This window comes from Rhipicephalus sanguineus, chromosome 3, assembly GCF_013339695.2.
Source record: "Rhipicephalus sanguineus isolate Rsan-2018 chromosome 3, BIME_Rsan_1.4, whole genome shotgun sequence".
In the NCBI taxonomy this organism is placed as follows: Eukaryota; Metazoa; Arthropoda; class Arachnida; order Ixodida; family Ixodidae; genus Rhipicephalus; species Rhipicephalus sanguineus.
The window spans coordinates 144,085,289-144,099,108 of record NC_051178.1 but is presented as its reverse complement, the minus strand read 5'-3'; the positions used below and the strand labels follow the sequence as shown (position 1 = coordinate 144,099,108).

At 48.1% G+C, this 13,820-nt stretch overlaps 1 pseudogene; it reads left to right on the top strand.

The window, feature by feature from the left end:
* Window positions 1-12,961, top strand: part of LOC119385926 (insulin-like growth factor 1 receptor) — a 178,297-nt pseudogene extending 165,336 nt beyond the window's left edge.
* The last annotated feature ends 859 nt before the right edge of the window (window positions 12,962-13,820 follow it).

The following is a 13,820-nucleotide window of genomic DNA, read 5'->3' as shown; positions in this document are numbered from 1 at the left end:
TGACTGTAGTACTACCTGTTTGTCCTTTCTTTATTGGTAATCGTGCACTCTTGGGCACATCACCGTGAAGCCAAGTTGCCGCGGATTCTACACTGTGACCGAAACACCCGCAAGCGAGCGTTCAGCGATAATTTAAAAAGTAGAAAGTTAGTGACTCGCTTCGTCTTAAAGTGCGCTGCGCAATAACATAGTTTAAACAGTTTTACAGGGTCGTCGAATGATCCGAAAGTGCCTCCGCGGAATTAAATTTCATAACATAATACGTCAGCATCTGATTACGCAACCTTAGATAGCTGCGCGGCCTCTAGTGCAGTAACAGCTCCGCCAAGAACTGTGCCTGAAACAAGGATCGTTTCAACGCATATAGGTCAGCGGTGTGTCACAGCACGAGTGTCCACTGCGCTGTCACGATCACGAAGCCGTCTTTCAATCGATGCCGCAAAGTTTCCAGCAACTTGAGCCATCACCAACCAACTCCGAAACGAGGTACCTTAATTGATGTTCCCAATGAGTTGTTTGTAAAGTGGGATGCAGGACTTCTGCGGACCGTGTTGGGTGTCCAACTTGAGGCGGAGTTCCATTTCGAATGAACTTCGGGAGTCGATTACTCTTACACCCGGAGGGGGCGAAGACGGCGAAATGCGCCGCCGACATGTCGCACGGTTTACATTACGCGTCCGCGAAACTGAGACGTGCAGCTGAAGAAGTGTGGTTTGAGTTTAGCGAACGTGACATATGATACGAACACAACTTATCAGTCAACACTGATACTAGTATCATTTTCAAAAACGCTTCTCGAGCACGGAGGAGGCAGGATCGGCGCAGAAGTACACGCTGAAAGTGATGACAGGAAGCTTAATGACAATTGCAGAAAACACACACACACACATAAAACAAGGTATAATGCATACGTGGCCCAGGTATGTACCGAACGATAAGGTTCTGCATCATTCACACGATATAAAAGGAAAAAAATTGGCTTACCCTCCGCACCAGCTTGAATACTTGGAAATAAGTGATGTGTTTGACATACTCGCGCATGTGTCTGCACATGAGGTAAAACGAGGAAGAAAAAAAAAGGAACCAATAAAAACGTATATTCGAAATTAACACGTTCTTTAAATAAAAGTCATGACACTCTCTAATTTCACTTTCTTTTTAACCAAGAACAGTATCTCTTGCACTACAACAGCAGCCGTCAGAACATAAGACTAAATAAAACGTTTGTTTTCTTGTGATTCCTTGAGATTGTGACTATGATTAGCATTATTTTTGTGGTGTTGACGTTTTTGGTATGCTCATAAGAGCAAAGAGTTGGGCGAGTTTGTACGGGTATACATGATTAAAACTAAACAGCGCATCCTCTCACGCAGATAAAAAGAAGAAAAGGGAAACAAAAACTAGCACTGACTCTCAGGTGACTTTTTTTTTGCTCAAGAATGCAATAAATATACGTTGACATTATCACGTGGTCATCCCATCTTCCCATTGCACATACAATCAATGGGTCTGCCACTTGTCAAGATACTGTATACCATTTTCTGTTGGCGCGATTGACGGATGGCCGATAATAATACTTTTTGGGGTTTAACGTCCCAAAACCACGATATGATTATGAGAGACGCCGTATAGTGCAGGGCTCCGGAAATTGATGGCTGATGCATCTATACTGTTTTCTCTTTCATAATATGGTATGCTTCAATGATCAAACGGTTTACACTATCTTTTTGTTTTGTAGTTACCCTGGGCCTATACCCGCATGCGCGGCACTGCAGGCCCGCTGGAGTCGGGTCGTTATTATTTCTTCTACCTTCATGCTCCTTTAATATGCGCATAAATATTAACTTATATATTATCCAAATAAAATAGCATGAAAATTGAAGAAAGAATAACGACCCGACTCTATCGGGTCTACACTGCCGCGCATGCGGGCGCATGCTAGAAAAGAATTACACTGACGTCAGCGTGACACATAAAAATAGTGTAACCCACTTGATCATTGAAGCCTGCCATATTCGCAAAGAAAGAACAGTGTAGATGCATCAGCCATCCATCAATGGCGCTAACAGAAAAATAAATGCGCTATCATGAAAAGTGGCAAATTCATCGATTGTAAGTGCAAGGGGAAAGTGTGTCTCGTGCGAAAGAGGATAAGATGCTAATGATCGCGAGATCGTGAGCTATTTTACCATGATAATGTGAACCTGCATATGGTGCGCTTTTCTATTAAAAAAATATTAGTTCAGAGCCAGTGCTAGTGTTTGTCTATTTTCCTTTCAATTGTCTGCGTTAGAAGTTGAACGGTTTGTTTTCCCGTCTTGGTCAATGCTGGCTATTTATTCTCTTTTTTTTTTAACGCACGTTAGTTATATAGTGACCACATACTCGGTAAAGCAACATGAGCAACTCACGGGCTATAAAGAGACGCCACAGCTGCGCGCTTTCGGTTAACGTATACCACCGGTTTCAGCGAGGTACCAGAACTTTTTTGGCATTTCATCAAAGACGGAACGGAGCAGACGCGGTCGAAAATGATACAAGCGCCATCGAAAAGCATAATTTTTACGCAGCCGCCGAGATAGTTACTTGAGTCACTCTTAAAATTGGAGGAGTCTTGTTTATTAAATTGCGGCTGTAATGCCTTTTCTGACGTACACAGTGAGAGAGAACGAACGAAAAGCAAGGAAAGGCCGGGATGTTAACCAGACGCACCGCCGGTTCACTACCCTGCCCTGACAAAAAGAAATGAAGCGGCGAGAAAACTTAGAATAGAAGAGAGAGAGCACTAACGGTGTAATTATAGGATATGAGGCACATTTCTTATTTTCTTTCTTAACCTTTAACGACCGTGGTTTTTCTTAACCTTTAGCGAACGAACATATTACTGCGCTCGGGTCTACTGTTTCAGCTACGCACACATGGACTTATAATTCGATCTTTCGCGACTTAATTCATTTCAGGAATACCTCTTACGAGACACCAGCGCAACAGAAACAGAACGGCAGCCGTCCTTTTGCTTCTATAGAAAAGTAATACAGAATACCGACATATCTTAGACAAAGAAAGCTAAACTGGAGAAAGTTCGTGAGGTCCCTTCTTCCATAAGCAACAGCCAAACGCGAAACGATGGCGAGTCGTTGTTGATTGCGCCAATAGAGAGCAACAAAAGCGCTCCCGAGTGTGTTGGAAAGCTTTAGTTCCGGTACATCGAGTGGAGGCACCGGTGGCAACTTCCGCTTCACCGAAGAAGCTTCCGGCGCATAACCGGAAGCGAGCCGGTCCGCGCACAACAACGCACTGAGCGCCGGGCCGAACCTTCTCTTCTTCGTCTTCCTTTCGTTCTCTTGCGCGTTGCTCACTTTGGTTGCGGAGCTCATGTTTTATTTTCCGTCCCGCACAGCGCAATTGCTTCAGGCACGAGCCTACCACCGCACAAGGATAAATAAAGAGACAAGGGAAAGAAAGGAATAGGGGAGGGGTCGCCCTGTGAGCTTCGTAAAGGCAATCTCAAACCACATCTCTGGTGTATTGAGAGGAGTGCATCGTCTGTCAGATGGTAATACACCACTCACAGGGAGACGTATATACCTGTGTCGAAGTGTATCATATATACGCAACTGAGAGCCGGTAAAGAGCCACATATGTCCTGGATAGCTCTCAGAGGAATCCGCTTTCTTTCCTATCTGTCCCCTCTTTTCTTGAGCTATAAAGCTTCGCTGTCGAAGGCCGATTCCCAGGGGAGACGTCTTGCATAAAAACTTCGGGAGTGGACGATAGAATGGAAGTTAGGGGTATACCTAAGATCCTTCCGTTTCTCTTCTTATTTAGCGAAGAGCAAAATGTAGCTTTACGATGAGCCCGGTGTCGCGTGTATTAGATGACAAGACGCTCGTCCCGCGGCTCTTAATCCATCTCAGTTCACGTTCTTTCTTTGCTAGCATTTCGAAGTGATGGGCACTTCGTGAGGTACCGAATTAGTGTGCATCCTGTGCGTAGATATCACAACGTCGCAAACCATATCTCTTACATGGCGCAATCCGGTCAATCATCAGGTGTCCATCCTTTGTAAGCCTTTCACCGCGCCTTGGGATATCTGTTTCTGAAGCCTAATGAGTGCCACGTGCGTCGCAGCTAAGTAGTGCCCAAGGCGTTACTGAAGCGTCCTCTGGAGAACGCATGACATCCTGGTACCTTCAGTCCACCGACGGCAAATAAGTGTGCCTGCCTGCTTGTGTTAGAACTCATGTAAAGGAAGCGCTGAGCAGACAGAAGGATTCAAATGTGGCTCTATGTTGTGTGTGTGTGAGGCTTGTTCTTATTTGTGGTATATGCGGATCGAGCAAGTGCACCGTCGAACGCACTCAAGCAAAAAAAAATTATAATAATGTTTTTGAGTGCCTATGTCGAAACGAGAACGTATGAGTGAGCGAGCGTGCTCATAATATGGTGACTCGAGGATTTTAAGTTGTCACGTATCTCGGGAGCGCTTGCAACGAGGAATGGAATTGGGAGAGTGAGCGAGGCGGGAGACCGTGGCGTCACGCCAAACAAACTTTATATAACACAACACTGCAAACAAGAAGTTAACACCAAAAAATTTACATCAAAAAGTAACGTTAGAGAACGTGACGCTCTAGCGCGCAATCTCTAACAAATCGCAAAGCCTACAAGCTATGCTTAACTTCTACACACTCCAAAGTCTGGCCACTATGGCGCCTCAGTCTCGCTACGCGAATCGAACGTTCTTACGGTTCGTGTTGCCCGTCGCCTCGATTCGATGCGAAGATCGACGCCCTGCCCAGTCGTCGCCGCTGCTGTCGACGTCTTGGGGTCGTCGTCGTCGATCCGCTGCGTCGCTAGTCTTCCTCGTCGCCGATCCTCCGGCCCTTCGTCGAGAACATCCGTCTCGTCCAGTTAGGCCTAACTCCTGGCCTCCCCTTGGTGCCACCGGGTCGAACTGTCGACGTGGCTCTCCGGTGATTGCTGGTGGGTCGCCGTCATCTTGCCGAGCTGTGGTAGTGCTGCAGGTGCCACGAGAACTGCGTGCTGAGGCTGCCGCAAGCCCAGGACACCTCGCTCGGTAGACCCCGAGGTCGACGGCCACCCTCCCGGGGCATGCACAACGCTGCCTCCAGAACTCAGCCCTGCCGTTCCCGTCGCGGACGCGACGTTGGCTTTCACCACCTTGCTCCTCGACGACTCCACCGAACAATGCCTGCTCCTTCCTCTGGGGTTCCGCACCTCAGTTCGGGTCGCGTGGCACGCGCCTTTCGCCGGCCAATGGCTTGCGTCGACGTGGCGGGGGGTGCACACCATCGGGTATTTTTCCATTCCCCGCACACCATCGACGCATTGCGCTGTCCGGCACGCGCCCCGTGCCTCTTTACTCATGACATAAGTGCGAGTTAATTGATGCTATTTCCCAATACACATCGCTAACGATTGGACATTTCTTTTTTGTTTATTATAATCACTTAATTCGTGTAAAAGTAAGTAGCCAAGCTTTAACCTTATCCAAGCGCACATTAGACTCCGGAGTCAGTGAAGAAAGCAATACCTGCCGCACTCTTAATTACATCAGCGTATAGGAACTGGAGCCGGAGGCGTCTTGCTTATGAAATTTGGTCCTGTGGATTAACCATAGACTGACCTGGGGACATTAGTCACCGCTAGGTTATTTTGTTTAAAAAAAAAGCTGGCAACGTCTCATCTGATACTAAATGGTCCGAAAGTGAACTGTTCGTCAGATAAGATATGAGACTTCTCGGGCTTACGTGGATTCACATAAAAGAAGGGTTAAATAGCTTAAAAAACTCACAGGGTCCCTTATGCATCCGTCTTAGTCGACTCGAAGGCGAAAGCCATCTTCTTTTTCTCCCAAGTCGATGTGTTGATCCTCCCCCGCCCCACTCCGAAAGCTTTCTGCGACTAATGGCGTTTTGCAATGCCTCCAGGATTGGAGACGTTGTAAGCGTTCTGCACCTCACCTTGTTTTGCACTGCCTCCGGGATCGGCCCACCTTTTGACCAAACGATGATGTCATGTGATGACGTAACCATGTGAAATCACGTTATGTGACGTAACAATGACGTGATGACGTCATATGGCGACGTCATCACGTGATGATGATTTTTTGCATCACTCGTGTTGACGCCACCGACGTGGGACGCCGGTCAATTTCCGCGTTTGGTGAGGCATATGAAGCATTTTGCCTTAAAAAACAAAGGACGGAGCCATAAGTGTTCGAAAGCACCGGATGTAAAGGGAGGAAACAGTAGGTCTGACCGAAGAGAGATGCAGGGAAGCGTAATAATTGCTGGCGTTGTACGTCCCAAAACCACGTTATTATTGTGATGGACGCCGTAGTGGAGGGCTCCGGAAATTTCGACCACGTGGTGTTCTTTACTAAATCTAAATACACGGGCCTCTAGCATCTCGCCTCCATTGAAATGCGGCCGCCACGGCAGGGATTCGATCCCGCAACCTTCGGGTTAGCATTCGAGCACCGTAACCATTAGACCATCGTGGCGGGTGTGCGGGGAAGTATAGAAGACATGAGTCAGGCTAACTAAACTGTGAGTGCACTCGCTAAGACCGACTTTTGAATAGAATGAAACAAGCAGATTTTTCCCGAACCTTAGACGGAGTGAAGATGCCTGAGCAAAATTTTAATGAGTAAGTTCAAGTAACGCGGTTAAGTTGAATATTGGTGAGCCTAAGCCCCAGTAAAGCCCCTAGGATAAAATATGTGTATTCGAGCGAATCTTAGCTTGCTTTACTTTGTCCACCTATAAATGATTATAACACCTTGTCTGAACGCGCTGCCGTTAAATGCAAAGTACAAAGCGTCCCTCCCCCAACCCCGAAAAACCGTTTTCGACAATTTGTATTTTTCGCCGTCTGTGGCAAGGGCAAATTGGGTATTCCTTGATCCGCCTCATGCCTGCAGCGACGTGGTCCAAAAAGGCGCGGCCACTGGACTTGACGGGGTCGCGGCGGCGTGTGCCCTTGCCGACGAACGATCGCGAAGCCTACCAGACGCGTGGGCTGAACAACAAAAAAATAATAAATAACAAACAAATAAAAGAAAAGAAGAAACCGCAGCGAGAGCAACGGCGGTCGAGTTGAGAATGGCTGGTCCGTTGCAAAGGACGACGGCTTTGTCGCCTTTCGAGAAAAGTACGCAACAACAGATTCTCTCCGAGCGGGCCGCGAAAAGCGCCGGCGGCCGGCCGGCTCGTCTCGAAAATGCAAAAATGAAATAGCCGCGCTTGTCCGTATTTTTCTTGAAAAAACTTGTCTCTTCTTGTTTATTTGTCCTAACGCTAAGTTCACCACGTGTTCTTTTTTATCTGTCAGAGCATAAAGACGCCTACGACAACGCGGCTAAAGCAAACACGTCCGCTTCGCGACGACTGCGGAGCTGTAAAAATCTTAAACGACAACGTTTAAAGCGAGGCGGCTAGAAGCCGGAGGCGCGGCAGCAGGGGACGACAACCTCGCGCTGGAGACATCTCTGTGGAGATACGTTTTTGCAGTCGACCAACAGCAACATGCCTCCAACGCTCGTTTGTTCCTTCTTTTGTATAGTTTCGTTTTCTCGCTCCCTCTCTTGCTATTTCTCTTCGCTCTCGGTCGTTTTTCTCTCGATTTAGCGATCGTGTTGCTCTGTTTGTGCTTCCGCAGAATATGCCATAGTATTTTAGACATTAAATCCTGAGACTTCAACGCAACCCACACACCCCTCCCTTCCCCTCGCATTTCCTTCTTATTTATGTGGTTTTCTTTAGCGTATATTTCAGTTTTACGTCACCCTCTTGCTTTTCCCGCGATTTGCCTCTGATCTCTGGGGTGTGTCGTCCCCTCGATTCGCTCCGCGTCGCTTCCGTTTTTATGGAGCTCGACCGCGCCGCAACGCTCCTCCGATTCCGAGCGCGTCGGGCGCCCGCCTTTGCCGTCATCTTCGGCAGCGCTTCGTCGAGATGCAAATCAAGTTTGAGAGCTCATCAATCCCGGTGGGCCTTGCGCCGGCACGAGTCGTAATCGAATTGCGCGTTCCGTCCATTCTTCGCGGAAGTGATCGTTCGTCCGTGCTATAAGTCCACTCCGGCGCTGTACGAGTCGGTGATGAATGACGCCCCGCGGACGATAATGGCCGAGCCTGTGCGTCAAGATGATTCTCTTGTGCTGGCTATTCATTCATTTCGGAAAAATTACCAGTGCCTCCGCGGGCATCAGGTTCAACTTAACGGACACCTACACGAACATCCGATCGCGAAGGTCAGCTGAGCTTTCCACACAACGTTCGCACGATTAGATGTGCAAAACGAATTCCATTATATCTCTCGCCAGAACTTGTGACTCTTAATCGTCATATGGTCACGAAGTTGGGACGGTGAAGAAGGAAGCAGTCGGGCTGTTAAAGACTAAGCTCTTTATTGGGCGAACTTGCGCGCAAGAAATGAAAAGTGAAGCTACAAGCAATACACGCTGCACGCTGATAGGAGCAATCACAGTCGTCGGCCGTCTGTAATCTGATCAGCGGTAAGGCGCGTCGGCATTTATTCATGTGGCATCGAAGATTCCAGTCTGATTGATGGTTGCCGCGTTAGTTCCACACTGAACTCTGCTGTTGGCGTTGCGGGCTCAAGTTTGTCAGAACAATCTAAAATAATCGGGAATGTTCGACATTCCGGCACCGCCAGCAGAAGGCAGTGGTTACACGTGTAACGGGTCGATTACATGAAAATAGAAAAAGAGTACATGAAATAGAAAAAGAAGCGCACGTGGCAATATTAACGTTGTCTCTAAAGCTTTGCAGCGAAAGCTGTTGTCCGACGCCGCTAACGGCTATCGCCGCCGCCTCCGTAACCGCTACCACGCACAAGGAGAAAGAAATATCCAGGATCGAGCGGGTCTTCAACCCAGGCCCTCTGCCTGGCAGTCGAGCATTCTACCACAGAGCCATGCTGGTACTTAAAACTCCTTCACAAAAAGACCCTACACAGGCGTCATGTCGGGCAAGAAATCACGTTAACAGATGTAATATAGCGTGGTAGAAGAACAAAATAGCAACCAGGCGGTCCCACTATGCGAATTGCATAACGAGTGGGTGGTTTAGTGCTTCCCACTTATTACGAATGGCTCAGCCATAATTCTTCATCGTCATCAGCCACAGCATCAACAAAGTGAGCATAGTGCCTTTCAAATGTGTAGCGGGTACCTCGCTTCCCCGCAGAATAAAGAATGATGACACAGTGGGCACATCCCTATTTTGCAAAATTATAATGATTTATGTCGTACTGGGTACCCTGCAACTGTACTAGTAGTGGTCACCCCAAGATGGCTTGCAACGGGCTCCAGGAAGGCCGCTCCTCCAGCTTTTGCTGTGACTGTGCTGCGTGTTACGCGCAGGCCTGGCGTTTTTTATCGAACAGCACCGCGGCGCCATTGAGGCAATGTGTTTACAAAGGACACTGCGTAGTTAAAAGGCGCGGGGAGCTGTATTTCGACGTTAATGAACAACAGCACTAAAGTAGCACCGCAAGACACTCGTCAACGTTAAGCGCGTTAGGCTGTCTTTTTAGAGAGTTTCAATCATACGCTTACCTCTCCTTATGTTCCTTAGCGTACCCGACTCTACAGATATGTGACATTAGGCAGTTTTAGGATAGCGTACGCTAAGTTAGCGTTAGCGTTCGCGGCCCGCTATTTTTGTCACTTAACGGGAGCCCGCAAGCGGTTAGCGTATGACGCATGCGCAGTTGCGCGAAAAGCCAACGCAAACCTTTTCGTACGCTATTCTAAAACTGCCTATTATCTGTATGCGGTTAGCGCTCTCCCGTCTTTATTGACCCGAGCCCACCCCAAACCCTACTTGTGCATTCCCCTAACGTTTGATATAGCAAGCTACAGGAATACGGCAGAGCGTTATCTTGCCGCTTTTTGTTACGTTACGTCCTATAGCCTTTCGATCATTTTCGTGCCGGCTGCCAAGAAAGCAAATTAAGCTGGGCATTCTTATCATTGATAAGCGACTAAGATGCTCTATTCTCGTTGTGCGGTCCACTAAAGCACAGGCTGTTCCAAAGTACAAAACATCAAATGCACAGCGCATTTGCGAGCGAGTAGTACGGAAAACATGGTCAAATCACCTTTTATAGCTCGTACGGTAGATCTACGAAATCGATCATATGAGCAATATGTATAGTAGTTACTACGCAGCTGCGTGCATCTGTGCGTGTTTTGTCACTTGTCAGCCTATAAATCACGTGAGCTATGATAACAGACCATCACAAAAACATAATAATAATATCTGGGGTTTAACGTCCCAAAACCACCATATGATTATGAGAGACGCCGTAGTGGAGGGCTCCGGAAATTTCGACCACCTGGGGTTCTTTAACGTGCACCTAAAGCTAAGTACACGGGCCTCAGACATTTTCGCCTCCATCGAAAATGCAGCCGCCGCGGCCGGGATTCGATCCCGCGACCTTCGGGTTAGCAGTCGAGCGCCATAACCACTAGACCACCGTGGCGGGGTATCACAAAAACAGCACAAGCGACACAATAACGAAGGAAGACCGAACGGGACCTTCGTCCTTGTATTGCTTGGGCTGTCTTTATGATGTATCCTAACCAACTCGCCCAATTGTCTGTTCTACTAAATAATAACAGTCCGCCAGCGATTACTACATAAACTAACGGTAAACAAAGCCTACTCGATGGCTCGGCGCTCACTTTGAGAACTGTTCCTTCGTAATACAGCAAACAGTGTAGGCACGAAAAAAAATAAATAAACAAGAAATGGTCATTGTCTTTCGATTGGTCAGTGTTGCCCATGTTCAGTCTCTCCCACATGCTCGATATCTGTTACGTCGCGTTATCTATTCAATCCGCGATTGATCCTGGCCGTCAAACATGCCGTAAATGGCTATATGGTGTCTGCAAGGCCCCATGCATGGTCATTTGCGGTTGTATTATACTTATGCACATAAGTATACAGCACATCTGGGTATACAGTTGCTCGGGGAAACCGGCGTGCCATTGCTGGTTGGTGTACGCCGGACAGTTAGTTAAGACGTGTCAGTAACGATTGTGAGCTCCAATTCAGTGCCTGATAAGCTCGGGAAACTGTGTGCCATGACAAATCCATCTCGAGCTGAAAAAGTTGGTTGCACTAAGAAGCGTGCCAACAAATTTGTTGAGTGCAAGGGATTTGTGATTTATCGTGTTCCGCTCTCATGTGCAAAGCAATATGTCGGCCAAACCAGCAGATGCGTGAATGACCGACTGAGAGAGCACAATTGCAAATCAAATAAACTGGCGCCTAAAGGGTTTCCTGCACTCCACGTTCATGCACGTGGCTGCCGACCTTTGTTTCACAACACTGTCATTATTGGTAGATATATAGAAGAGATCACCCGTCTGATTGTTGAAGCCGAACTTATCGATACACTTGGTGAGTTGTGTGTTAGTAAGGCATCGATTGCATTGTCCGCTAAGAAGTTGGGGTTCTTGCGCATGCGTTAACTACGGTAGTTTCCTCGTCGTGATTTCACTTAGGTAGAGTGGCCATTTTTTGCGCCTGTTCTGAGTGTTCCCACGTGTTCAACTGTCTGCCTGGAGACTGTGGTATAAAAGCGGTGATTTTTCAAAATAAACATGTTGCTAGTAGCGCTGTGTGGTGTTCTTGTGTGCCTTCCCGTGTACTTGTGCCCTTTCGCGCTACATCAAAGTCGTCCTAAAATTCTAAGCACACATACGGAAAATTATTAGTTTATTAACAGAATAAGTACATTTTACCCGCAAGTGAGAGTGTTTTCGCGACAAAGGATACGTCTCGTCCTGGGAAATTTGTACGAACAACACCCTAACAAAAGCAATCTGGCTGGCCTCTCGAGAGGCGGCTGTAAACCTTACTGGCCCAAGCAGGCACAAAAATGCCCACCGCTTACTTTGGTGTTTGTTGTTTTTTTCCACAAGACGAGCGCTGCGTTCGCCGAACTCTCTAAAGGTGAAGGTCGTAGCGTATACAGCTGCAGAGCTCACAAAACAAACAAAAAGCGCTAGCTTCACAGCACAGACTTCAAGACAGGATAGCGCGTAAGCATTTCGAAAGGCCGTTCAATTAACTCGAGCACAAACGACAAACAGAACGCTTCAGGGACGAAACTCTTTCGCGTTGCAACATTTCAGCATCAGCAGCGAGCGAGGCGTGCACGGTACGAATGAAATCGAGATTATGCAGGGTGGAGGACCAAGACGGGGGTGGAGGGTCTCGCAAAACGCGTTGTTGCAACCATTACGACAAGCGTCCTCCGTCTAATTCGCTCGCTTTACAGAGCGCGTACGTTGGAAAACCCTATTCGCGATTTTTCTTCACCCTTCTTTGGCCTCGCACGTGTATTCTCGTCGCTCCTGCTGTCTGTCGCTTTGTTTGTATTCAACGGATACGGACGCCGAAAAAAGAAGAAGGAGGAGCAACCGGCAATGTGTAGGGGTTCTGGCGAAGCAACGCCGACCGGGACAGCATTCGCGAGCGACAAAGAACAGCGAAGGAAGTGCGGCGCTGGGACAGAAGATGTGCAGGTCGCGGGAAGGGGCCAGGGAAGAGTGTGGAGCGAAGCGAGTCTCAATATCTTCGGGCTCGCGAGATAGGAAGCCAGCAGCAGCTCGCGTGCCCTGTAGTATAAGATTGAACTCCTCGGGAGAAGCTTTGGAATGGCACTACACGCGGAAACGCAATGAAGCCGCCTTTTGTTCGCGCGCTTCGGGCGAAGCGCGTCTCTGCTCCCGTCCCGTTCGCGAGAAGATGCTTTTCTTCCTGAAGAGGCCGGCGAACGGGAAGGAGGAGGAGGACGTCAGCTGCTCGAAAATGAAGAGAAGCCCTGTTTCTCTCTTCAGAGGACGGGCAGCGAGAGCCCCACCCACTCGGTCAGACGTGGACGGCGCCGAGTAGGCGTAGAATTCGGGCTACGCTATAGAACAGCTACCGAAGAAAGGGGAACGAAGCGTAGACTTGGTGTCTGAGCGCTTCCGTAATCAGGACAGGAACTAAGTACACCGCGGCTAAATGTCCTCGGTCGATTATTCTCGGCGATTCGTAGAATGTTTTCTCGCGCACTTGTCGCTCGATTGCCTCGTTCTTATTTATTCCTAGTGGGCTCAGTATTATTTCCCCGAGCGTGGATGAATCTGATATACCTACCGTCCGTGTACAAATCTGTATTACAAGTAAAAAAAAAATATCCTAAGAAAAATTACAGAGCACTATATAAGGGGAAAGCCCAAAGCGCCAAACAAAAATGCACAATCAGATGGACTGACAACAACGCAACCGAAACTATAGATGACGAAATCATCGCCAATGATGAAATGAAGATTTGCACTGCGTCAAAGCATCAATCTAATTCTGGGTAGGAATCCGGGACTCTCTTTTATGTCTCGCTACTTCTTCCTGCGAGGTTATATGACGATGATCCTCATGACTGTTCCAGCTGCGACAAATCTCACGGAAGCTGGATGTGCACGTATATGTCATCTTTGCAATAACATAAGGTGTCTATCTCCTTCACGATAGTATCTCCAAGATGTACACACAAAACGACACGGGATGCGCCTTCCGCGAACGGCAGAGCAAATCGCTCTCGAGACACTGGCAGAGTCGGCTGAGACGGCGAGTGCCTCCACCGCCCGCTATCGAGGGGGGACCCAAAGACCGCGGCTCAAGTCTCCTCGATTCAGCGAGCCTCAAAAAGGAAGGGAATCTATTAGTCGGGGTGAAATGGAGTAGGCATAGATGGGGCGATAAACAGCGA